Genomic DNA, 11,329 nt, shown 5'->3' on the forward strand with positions numbered 1-11,329 from the left:
AGACAGAACACATGTCTGATATCTGAATTTGAACCGAGAATAGTAAAAGAGGCATTTAACAATGAAGATTGGGTAAATGCTATGATAGAAGAAATTGATCAAATCAAGAAGAATGAAACATGGACATTGGTTCCAAGACCAAAGGACAAAAATGTAATCAGTACAAAATGGATTTTCAAAAACAAGCTAAATGAAAAAGGTGAGGTCATTCGAAACAAAGCAAGACTAGTTTGCAAAGGTTATGCTCAAGAAGAAGGAATAGATTATGGTGAGACTTTTGCACCTGTGGCTAGACTTGAGGGAGTAAGAACATTGTTGGCATATGCTGCTTTCAAGAATTTCAAGGTATATCAAATGGATGTTAAATCTGCATTTTTGAATGGTATATTAGAAGAAGAATTTTACATTGAACAACCTGAAGGATTTGTTGAAGACAAGGATAAAGATCAGGTATGTAAGTTGAACAAAGCTTTATATGGTCTAAATCAAGCACCCAAAGCATGGTATGAAAGATTGCACTCTTACTTAATCAAGATTGATTTTATAAGGACAAGTGAGAACAACAACATGTATATGAAGAATGATGAAAACAATGGTATATTGCTTTCAACCATATTTGTTGATGATATTATTTTTTGTGGAAATGATTCTCAATGCAAGAACTTTGGAAATGAAATGTGCAAAGAATTTGGGATGTCATTAATCGGTGAAATAAAGTATTTCATAGGTTTACAAATACTGCAAATGAAGATGATATTTTCATTACTCAATCCAAGTATATAAAGGAAATCCTGAAGAAATTTAGAATGGAGGATTCTAAACCGGTAAGTACTCTTATGACTACCAACTGTAAACTGTCAAAGAATGATGAATCTGCATCTATTGATGAGACACTTTACCGATCTATGATTGGAAAGTTGCAATATGTTGTTCACAACAGGCCGGATATAGCACATGCAATAGGTATAGTTGCAAGATTTTCTGCAGATCCCAAAGAAACCCATATGACAGCAATCAAGAGAATTTTTAGATACCTGAGAGGCACTGAAGATTATGGCCTAGTATATGAAAAGAGGAATGATTTTGATTTAAAAGTTTATACTGATGCTGATTGGGCAAGAAACATTGATGACCAGAAAAGCACAAGTGGTGGAGCTTTCTTTTTAGGAAGCAGACTTGTGAGTTGGCTTAGCAAGAAACAAGGATGCATTTCACAGTCAACAGCTGAAGCTAAATATGTCGCTGCAGCATTGAATTGTACCAACATAGCATGGATCAAACAACTGTTGGAAGGTATAAATGAAAAGGTTACCGAGCCAATAACTATATTTTGTGACAACACTAGTGCCATTAACATTTCAAAGAACTCGGTAATGCACTCTAAGACAAAGCATATCTCTATAAAGTATCATTATCTCAGAGAAGAAGTTCAAGAGAAGAATGTTATGCTAGAATATATCAGTTCAAAGGAGCAAATTGTAGACATCTTCATGAAGCCACTACCAAAAGACACTTTTGAGTATCTCATAAGCAAGTTAGGGGTCCTACCCCTATCTTCTTTTCACTGACAGAGTTCGGTGACAACATCAATTAAGTGAATCTATAGAATATTATTTGTGGATTGATGCTGATTTTCGCACTTTAGAGATTCTCTAAATGTGTGCAAGGAATTATGAATAGAGACAAGTTGCTCTGACCGAGTTTGAAATGATACGTGTGTAAAACAGTGAGGCAATCACTTCACAGGAGAAGGAACCCTGATTTAGTTTTCTTTTTGGCATTGTTGTCAAAGGGGGAGAAGACTAAAATGAAGTAAATGGACAAGTCTAAATGGATTAAATGGAGAAGATAATAGAAGTCTACTGACTGGGGGAGAAGACTTCAGAGAAGATTTCAGAATGAAGAAGTTGATACAGCAATCCAAATCAATTGAATCAAATAAAGTTGGTTTTATCAAGTTGGTTTTGCCATCAATGCCAAAGGGGGAGATTGTTGGCATTATAGTAGAAAGACAGATTGTTGGCATTTCAATAAGGATATTGAGAAGGTTGTTGGAGATTATTGATATAACTGAAGAAGGATGATAACTGTCTTAATAATATTATTTTGTCATTGATGTCAAGAGATTGATTTTCTGATTCAGTATGATGTTGCCATATCTTAAGAAGTATATTTTGATGAGTATTAAGAAGTCGGTAAGAGACACCGAAAGAGTATGATAATAAAAGGGAGAAATGAGTTATTCAATGGACAACTACTACCGAGTTAGACAATGATGAGATCATGTTGTTTTGATTGTTTTGATATCCTAAATATGTTGTTTAATATCGTACTATGTCATTGAGAAAAAGAACCTAGTCGGTAAACCCTACAGAACCTAGTCAGTAAACCCTAAGGAACCTAGTTGGTAAACCCTAAGGTTATCGATGTCGATAAATGAAGGCAGAATGTCTACCGAGTGAAGTTCAGTGTTAACTGAGTAACAACCGAGTTATAACAGATTGTATTGGATGAATACAAGCATTATTTTATGAAGGACAATGATGATCTGGAGTTGATTAAATGATTGGTATACCACACATGAAGTTTGTTAAGAATCTATGGCAATGGAAGATCAACAGGAAGATCTACAGCTCAGATTGAACCGCAATAACCTTGTGCAAGTTCCAAGAAAGGAATGCAAGTCCCGAGGCAAGGTAAAACATTTTCATATCAAAGGATACATTGAACTTGGTCAAGTGTGAAGATCTGATGGCTAAGATTGATCATAGGAAATGTGATCAAGGAGATTAAGTGGTGAGAATTGTTTATAAATAATAAATTGTTGATGAACAATGTATGCAAGCAATTGAAAGCATAGTGATGCTACAGTATTATTTACCGAGCACAAAAGCTTGGAGATCTGATTAAATAACAGATTGGGAAGCCCAGCAAGCCCATCAAGGGACAAGATAAGTCTTATGACAAGATTGTTTTGAGCAAATAAGAATCTGCTTTAGCATTTAAGATGTGAAGTTGCAGATATATTTTGTTACTGTTGTTTATTTTTGTAAGTGAGAGAAAATCTCTTAACTGAATGGACTTAACAATCTTATTTGTAAATCCTCTAGCAAGGTGACATTCTAAATGAGTGTTTGAAATCCTTTAACAAGGTCACTTCTAACAAAGTGTAAGATCCTAACAGATCTGAGGGAAATCCCTTAACCGGGTCACATCTAGCAATGTGTTTGTAATCTTTAACAGGATTTTCTTTTAATCGAGCATACTCTAGAAGAGTATATTTCTTAGTGGGTCCAAAATCCCACAATGGTTTTTTCCTATTTGGGTTTCCACGTTAAATCTGGTGTTTTATGAGTTGTGATGTTATATGTTCATGAGTTTAAATGTTTTATAGTTTTAGCTATATTCTTTAGTACATGCTACCGAGGTTGAATCTGTTGAATATATTGAAGATTAAGTTTGTATGATTCACCCCCCCCTCTCATCCTTTTATCTATTGACTTAGAGCTTTACTATTGGCATTTGTACTTAATAACCCTTCCATTTATTCTCACTTTTTAGCTTTTGAATATATCGTCCCATAGCTTCCACTAGAATTATAAAAAGAAAAGGGGAGATCAGGTCTCCCTACCCTAATCCCCTGGAGGTTTGAAAAAATCTTTGAGGGTTGCCATTGACAAGAATTGAGAACTAGGGTCCATCTATGCAAGCTTTTACCTAGTTAATCCAAGAGGATGAAAACCCAAAATTTTATTGGACATGGAACAAAAATTCCCTATACACCATGTCATATGCTTTCCTGATGTCTAATTTGATAAGCATTCGATCCACTTTTGCTTTCCTGATTGAATGAATAGCTTCATGTGCTATAATTATGCCTTCCACAATTGACCTCCTAGGAATGAAACCACTTTCCTCATCTGACACTATAAATTTGAGCAAAGGTTTCAAACAGATCATAATGACTTTGGTAATTACCTTGTATATCACATTGCAAAGAGCAATTGGCCTAAAATCACCAAAAGAGGAATGCTTCTCCACTTTAGGAATTAGTGTAAGTAATGTGTAATTTAGTTCTTTCTCCACTTTTAGACTTACTCTCGCTTCTTCCACCACCTGCCATAGTTCCCGACCCACAATGTCCCAGAATTGTTGATAAAAAAGGGTGGGGAAACCATTTGGAGCTGGAGATTTATCACCCCCCATTGAAAATATAGCTTGTTTGACTTCCTCCATAGAGACAGGCTTGCACAAAAATTGATTTTGGTTTTCTGAAATTATTTTTGGAATGTTCTTTAGAAGAGTTTCCTGATGTTGGGAGTCTAAGTCTTGGTTCTTTGATAACAACTCAATGAAGAAATCCACTTCTTCTTTGTTGATCTCTTCCAAGTCATTTAAAACCTCATTATTCATGTTCTTAATACTCGTCGCCTTATTCCAAGATCTTCTAACTTTGATTGAATTATGGAAAAATTTTGTGTTTTTGTCACCTTCCTTTAACCATCCTTCTCTTGATTTCTGCTTCCAGTAGACTTCTTCCCTTGCTAATATTTCATTCAATTTTAATTTTAAGGTCGTCTCCTTATTAAAAGCCTCCATTGTCATTCCATGATTTAAAATCGAACACTGCAGGTCCTTTAACTCTGATTCACCCCCGTTTCTATTATCAAAGATGTTCCCGAACTTAATTTTGTTTCATTCCTTTAATTTGCCTTTGAGGTATTGAAGTTTTTTGAAAAATCTGAAATCTTCCGAGCCTGGCCTCCCAAGAGCCTCCCTCCATGTTGATGCAACAAACTCTTTTAGAGTAGGGTCCCTTAACCACATTTTCTCAAATTTGAATGGACACCAAATTGGAGCACATTCTAAACAAATGAGAATCTCAATGGGAAAATCATCAGATCCCGCTAAGGGTAAAACCTTGTCTTCAAACAAAAGAGGTTTAGTAGCCTAGTTACCTCCCAGAATATATCTATCCAACTTCTTAGCAATATGGTCTCTTCCAATCCTCCTATTCGACCAAGTATAGGAACCTTCATTAGTCTTAACTTCTCATAATCCATTATTAGAGATGAAATTTTGAAAGCTCAGTTGGGATGTCCTGATACCCACCATTCCCCCTATCTTATCACTAGATTCTAGAATAGCATTAAAATCTCCCCCAAGCACCACCAATTCCTGGGAAAGATTACTTAAAATGATCAAAATTTGATTCTAGGTATCCATCTAAGGTGTACCTCTCATGGGTCCATAAACATTAATCAGAAAAAGTCACAATTGATTCCAAAAGAGTGAACCTTACACACCTGCCATGAACGAGATCGAGAAATTTCTTCAATCTTGATGAGATTTGGGTTCCAGATAATACCCAAACCCCCTAAAGATCCTTCTACACTTGATAATATTCCTTCCCAAACTCTCCTAGGACTTAGCCAGGTCACCACATATTCTCTACTGAGCTTAGTTTCCTGCAAGCAGACAATATCTGGATTCACCTGATTAATCCCTCGCTTGATCAGGAGGTGTTTGTCAGGGGGATTGAAGCCCTTGACATTCCAACTAAGGATCTTCATTGTTCTTCAGGAAGGATAGCTCCCTTCCCTACTGATAACTTTGACTGGCCTTTTGCATTACCTGCTATTGCAATCCAGACTCTGTTTGGTTTATGACCCCTTGTTCTCTTTTCGCCAATAGCTACTTTTTCAGTTTGAGAGGTTGACTGCTAAATAGTTATGCATTCTAGAATATATTCTTCGTAAAAAACCCCCCATTCTTCTTCAACTTCCTCCATATCCCAAGAGTTGTCTTCATTTTCTTCTTCCAACTTATCTGCCTCTATGATCCTGATTTCACTATTCTCCTGCAAATGAAGATCCTTTCTCTTGAAAGGGTTGACCCCCTGGGATCCCCCCATACTTGCGTCTATAACATTCATAGCAACCTCCATCTTGTTTAATGCTTCCTCTACTAACTATGTGGCATCTAGATGGGCTGTTGGAAGTGCCCCTCCCAAATTATCATCCATCTTTGGGTTCGCAACTGGATGTTCCCGATTCACCCTCTCTGTCAGTTGCTTATGAAGTTCTCCTACCTTGGGATAGTTCGATTGTCCATCCTCTCAATTTATTTTAGAAAAGTGTTCTACTCTCACTTCCAAGGAATCATCGATTTGTTTTCCTTTTGGGCCTATCAAACATACCTCTTTCGAATAGCCATCTTTGTTACAAACTGAACATTTCTCTAGAGTTTTCTCAACCTCCACTTTCTGCATCCAGCTCCCCACGTTTGTGTTTATTTCTATCCATGCTGAGAGTTGCAAATTTGGTTTCCAACTAACACAAATCCTTGCATAAGAGCTAAATTCCTCTTTAGAAATAGCTTCATCCGACTTAATGTAAAACCCCAATTTGTTCTCAATTATCTGAAAAATGTCCTCATTCCAATACTCCCTGGGAAGATTATATAAACACAACCAGACTGTGACCTCCTCCATTGAGGCTTTGATAGGGTTAAAGTTTGGTTCCCGTTCCCTTATTGACATTCCTCATCCTCCTAGGAAGAAAGGGCCATTTGGAAAACCCAGTTCTTGTCCTTATTATTTTCCACTATGATGAGGAAAAATCCATTTGGCATTGTCTTGATCTCCACCTTGAAGGGCCACGTTTCTTTGCACCACTTCTTCACTCGACTAAAGGATGGCCAATCTCCAAAACATTTCATGAAGAAACCTTTGTCTTTGAAAAAATCCACTGAATCACTCCAACTTTTACTATCCAGAAAAAATGACACCTTCTACATGTTATCTTGATTGGTTTTTGATTTTACAACTAGTCCAGATCTTGATATCTTCTTAGGTCGCCATTGTTTCTCTTGCACCCTTTGCCAGTCCGTATTTTCCCTAAAATTTATAGTGTTGCATTCTCCAGGGTTATGTCGAAAGTCCCCATTGGATCTTGGGAAATCTCTCTACCATTTTTCCTGGTTTCTGAAATCCAACCCAAAACCTACAGGCCTGTTCTGATCCTCCCATACCCATTTTGGTTTCGACCACGATAGAACCAGGGTTCATGAAAAATTTTGGTCGGTCAGTTTTCTTGAAATCCCTAAACTCCCTTGGTTGCAGACCCAATCTCCTTCGTGACACCATCTCCCCTAAGAGCAACTCTAACAAAAAATCAAATTTGTAAATTATAACAGACTTTTTCAAGAGGGTGGCCTCCAATTATCAGAGGATAACATACGAATATAATTTTAAAATAATATGATGCTTACTAGATAATTTAAATATTCATTGGAGGGAAACATAGTATAAGGTCTTATCTATGCATTCTATAAGATTGTAGATTACTAGCCAATCTAAATAGAAAGCTAAGATTTAAAAGTTTGAGAAATGCTCAATACAGTGGTGTTGATATACTCCAAAGAAAGCAATTCAACGATATCACAAAAGAATGAACAAAGAGACCTTGTAATGTAAATGCAATGTATATAATTTGCATGAAGATGTAAAAATACAGTCAAATCTTCTTTTTCTTTCTAGAGGACATAATCAATTGAGGAAAAGTTACTAAATATGGGAATGAATCCAAAAGCAAGATATATTAAAAATGTATACCTTTGCATCTAGTTGCTATCAAAGGTTCTATTTCCTCAATCAATGTTTGGAGAAACTATTAACAAAATGATGAATATGAGAATTCTCATCTATGGGAGGCTATTGCAAGGTAGCACAAATCTATTGTGAGACTATTTAATAGATTTGATCTATACAATGCAAGAAAACAAGAAGAGGATAAATTTAATATGCATTTAGTTGTTAAGAGAATCAATATAAAAAAGAGATGGATACATCTAAGGTGGAGAATCTATATGAAAAATGAAACAGAGAATACTAGAGGATTTTAGATATAAAAAAGAGTGTCTTGTATGTTTTCTTTGTTGGATATGAGTACGAAGGAACAAGAGCCAAAGGGTAGAGAAATGGTGTACAATATTAGATTCTCGAAATGTTTCTTTTAACATTGTTTCATAAAATAAAGATGTTTTAGTTCAAATTGTTGTGAGAGCGTTAAAAATAAAGTCTTTTAATTATTGATTTCATAACCTTTTTGTTGTATGTGTTGGTGAAGTCAACCATTTGCTGAAGAACATGACTAATTTGTCCTAAACATTTTGATGTTGCCTTGCACAAAAGGATTTGCTTGCTGCTCGACTCTACATAGAGGTACTTTGGATACATTTCATAAGCTACAACTATTGATGCCCTACATTCATGGATAATGTGTTTTTTGTGGATCCAAATGAAGGTCATATTCATGTTTACCATGTGTTAATAAATTAAATGCTAACATCTAAGGATGCAATTGCATGTTGGTTGAATGATGCTTTAAAAGTTACATCTACAATTCAATTGATCTAAACTTAAAGCAATACATATCTAATAAAAATGAGACAATTTTTAATTTAACAAATAAAAAACAAAACTAATTTTTTTCTAAGTTTTCAAATCATGGAACTAATGATAGAAAAAACAACTTAAAATACAAAGACAATCATAATAATACCAACAACATTTTGAACCAAAGGAATAAAAAAATCACTCAGTATTGAAGGGAAGGTAGGTAAGTGAAAATAACTCCCTCTGCCAATCTAACACATGATAGGATTACAAATTTCTTTCAAATCTTTGTTCAATTACAAAAACAAGTATGTGTACAAATTAAAACCTAATTTAAACAATATAAATCAGCAAGCCATAACACAATAATTTACATGGAAAAAACCTTTCAAAAAAAGTCCATTCTGAAACTGTTAGCATATTCCACCATTGTCACCCGTGGTTTTTTTTTTATTCTTGTTGGTTGATTTGTTATTGTTTGATAGTGTAATTTGTTATGCCCATCAATACCAGCATATGCACGGGTTTCTCTCATTTCTTTTTATATAAGTACATGAGATTTTCATTAATGAAGGGGGAACTGAGTTTAATAGTTCTGATATGGTATCAGAGCAATGCAGATCTTGTGCCTATCATTTTGTGATGTGAAGAGATTATTAGCGCTGATTGAGGCGAGAGTTATCAGTAGTGATCTTTTATCCTTTCATCTGTGTGGTGAAAAATGGATGGTGGTTGGATTTGTCCCTGCTCCATTATTGTGATTAACCGATGATATTTATTTTGGTGAATTGCTTTGTGGCTAGCCTATTTACATGGTGATTCGCTTCATTGTATATGCTCAACTCTATGTTTGTCAACATTCATTGCATTCTAGGATTTTGAAGACTCAGAGCCATTTTCACAGGGTAGCATTTTTTCGATTGGTGTGAAAACAAAATTAGGTGATGTACTCATGAATAGTCATACCAAATTTCAAGTATAATCATAAATACAAAATGCATCACAAAATTTCATTTATGCATTTATAATCAAATAATACAAAAAATACTTATACAAAAACATGCCTCTAAATATTCATAGATCAGCTCATGGCTATTTAAATGTACAAAAAAATTATTTACAAATCAGTTCATGGCCATTTCTATATAATTTTGCATTTAAATATGCACAATTCAGCTTATGGTTGTTTAAATACACAAAATTTTATCCTCTAAATATGCACAAATCAAGTCATTTCCATTTAAATATACAAAATTTTGTCTCTAAATATGCACAAATTAGATCATGTGTATTTCTATATACAAAAAATGAATATAGAACAATTCGCCAACGATATATACAAAATTCTCAAAATCATTCTACTCTGAACCATAGAATCATTATAATGCTCCAACACATTAAAAACATGTAAATGACCTCAAATCAATCAAGTGAGCATGCTGGATTGGCCCTAACCCTTATTGTGTCAAGTATTGCCTCGTGATCAGAATCAAAAACTTTTTATAAATTCTTGTTATGAGATCTATCATGATAATTGTAAAGGATGCAAAATATAGTCTCACACAGGAATATGTAACTATGAATGATGACTTGCAGATTTAAATAGATAACATTTTGAAAACTCTATGCAGGCATGGCAATTTGGAGCACAATGCAGTACGTTAAATGTGGAAATGCTCGTGCATCATCATATTATATTAAATGTAAAGGAATTTCGTTGTAACACATGGAATACATAGTAAAATACGTGAGATATTTTCTAAACTTCCTCAAAGACGTGCATGCCAGATATGAAACGTGAGAACATTGATAAGGCAGGTAACATGTTTAACAGAAATGACTCAAAGAGATGTTATCTCAAGGAATGTAATAACTGCAACTAATGTGTTAGGAATGCTTTGACAAACATGCAAAAATGTAAGTAAGAAATTCTCTGATAGACAAGCATGTATATTGTAAAAGCATAGACAAGACATGTGAACTGGTTTAAAAACACCTCAAAAATTATAATTGATTGCAAGATATGCACCAAATAGATTTGTAGAAAATGGCATTAGAAAATTTCAAGTAAATACAAGTGCTAAAAAATTTCAAGCAAATACAAGCAAGACACTTTGGCTATTAGATAAAATGATTAAAGATACGTGAGCAAGCTGAAATGAGTTTGTTTGAAACAAATGCAAGCAACAATGTGATGAAGGCTGCAATGTAAGGTTGAAATAAAACATGCAAGCTTTGATAATAATGTATGAACTGCGAAATTATAAATTGAATTGTATTTCTTGCAAAGCGGAGCATATGTCTCATTAAAAAAGATGAAAGCAAAATAATATTTCTTATATGCAAAGCTGAATGAAACTCTAAGGAGACATGTTGAAATAGACGAAAACTTATAAACTTGAACAACCTATAGACAAAGAGTTAAATACCTTCAAGTGAACCCGCACACAAGATAGATCAAAATGCCAAAACTTCAATCAAGCGAAAACCATACAAACAAAAGGACAAGTGCATGTTCATCCCACCGGGCGTGCCAATTGTAGATGAAGGAAATGGATTGAATACAAGATTCAATCTTCCAGCATCCAACAATGAAGTTTTTCCTATCAAAAACACACATGCAAATTGAAATCTAAACTATGAACACACATGCATGTCACACAATCTACTCCATTGCACTCCTTAAACCAAGATCTTATGTAGATAATATTGCTCTTAGAAGCAGACACAAGAAGCTATGATTTTTTAAAGATTCAAGATGATGAATACAAAGAAAGCTAAAGAAAACAAAATGGAAGCTAAGAAGAATGCAAAGAGTGGACAAATTACTAGATTGCTAGGTAGCCTCAAATGAGAGAGGGGTTGAGTTTAAATAGAAGTCCTCAATGGTGGATCCAAGTTGTGGGATGAATATGGGATAATAGGATATTA

The sequence above is a fragment of the Cryptomeria japonica genome, chromosome 7 (assembly GCF_030272615.1).
Source record: "Cryptomeria japonica chromosome 7, Sugi_1.0, whole genome shotgun sequence".
NCBI classification, from domain to species: Eukaryota; Viridiplantae; Streptophyta; class Pinopsida; order Cupressales; family Cupressaceae; genus Cryptomeria; species Cryptomeria japonica.